This window comes from Erinaceus europaeus, chromosome 16 (genome assembly GCF_950295315.1).
Source record: "Erinaceus europaeus chromosome 16, mEriEur2.1, whole genome shotgun sequence".
Classification (NCBI taxonomy): Eukaryota; Metazoa; Chordata; class Mammalia; order Eulipotyphla; family Erinaceidae; genus Erinaceus; species Erinaceus europaeus.
The window spans coordinates 4,631,470-4,633,023 of record NC_080177.1 but is presented as its reverse complement, the minus strand read 5'-3'; positions in this window follow the sequence as shown (position 1 = coordinate 4,633,023).

Genomic DNA, 1,554 nt, shown 5'->3' with positions numbered 1-1,554 from the left:
GCATGAGCATCATTCTGAAACATGCAAAGCTGGGGCCTGAACTCAGGACATCATACTTACGCCTCCAATGATTTATCCAGTCTGCCACCTCCTGGGTCACTCATTTACCTTTTTAAAAAATATATATTTTGGGAATTGGGCGGTAGCGCAGCCAGTTAAGCACAGGTGGCGCAAAGCACAAGGACTGGCATAAGGACCCTGGTTCAAGCCCCCGGCTCCCCACCTGCAGGGGAGTCACTTCACAGGCAGTGAAGCAAGTCTGCAGGTGTCTGTCTTTCTCTCCCCCTCTCTGTCTTCCCCTCCTCTCTCCATTTCCCTCTGTCTTATCCAACAACGATGACAACAATAAAACAACAAGGGCAACAAAAGGGAATAAATAAATAAATATTTAATATATATATTATTATTTATTTTTAATTCTTTTTATTATCTTCATTTACTTATTGAATAGAGATAGCCAGAAATCAAGAGGTTAGGAGGAGATAGAGAGGGAGAGAGACAGAGACACACCTGCAGCCCTACTTCACCACTTGCAAAGCTTTCCCCCTGCAGGTGGGGACCAGGGGCTCAAACCTGGGTTCTTGTGCATTGCAACATGTGCACTCAACCAGGTGCGCCACCACCCACCCCATTTATTATATATATATAATATGTATTATATATTTATATTTATAATATTATATGTGATATTTAGAAATATTTGTATATTTTGTATTATATATTATTGTATATATGATATATATATTTATAACAAAATATATACATGCTCAGATATAGCTTATGGTGGTACTGGGGATTGAACCTGGGACCTCAGGGCCTCAAGCATGAAAATCTTTTTGTAGCACCATTATGCTGTCTCCCCAGCCCTCATTTAGTTTTTAGACCTGTCAGTTAGTGCTGGGTTTTTTTTCCACAGTCAGGCTTCCTCAGTCTCATAGCTACAGATTCAGTCTTCAGAGACACTCATTAAAGACTACTACATTTCTTGTTAAATCTTCCTAAGGGGGAAAAAAAAGCTCACACAGAACATGAAACACCCCTAACATGAAGACACATGAATGGCAACATAAGAATTGCATTTGGATTTTTGTTTTTTGCCTCCAGGGTTATTGCTGGGGCTCAGTGCCTGCACTATGAATCCACTGCTCCTGGAGGCTCCCATTTTTTTGCCCTTGTTGTTACCCTAGTTGTTATTGTTATAATTATTGTTGTCATTGCTGTTGTTGTTTCTGGATAGGACAGAGAGAAATCAAGAGAGGAGGGGAGACAGTGAGGGGGAGAGAAAGACAGACACCTGCAGACCTGCTTCACTGTCTGTGAAGTGAAGGGAGCCGGGGGCTCAAACTGGGATCCTAATGCCCATCCTTGTGCTTGGCACCATGTGTGCTTAACCGCCCGACCCCCTGGATTTTTTTTTTTAACCACAGCACTGATCAGCTCTGATGATGTGAGGGATTGAGCCTGGGACTTCAGAGCCTCAGGCTTAAGAGTCTGTTTGCATAACCATTATGTTATTTCTCCCAACCTCACATCTGGATTTTTATCCTATGTCCT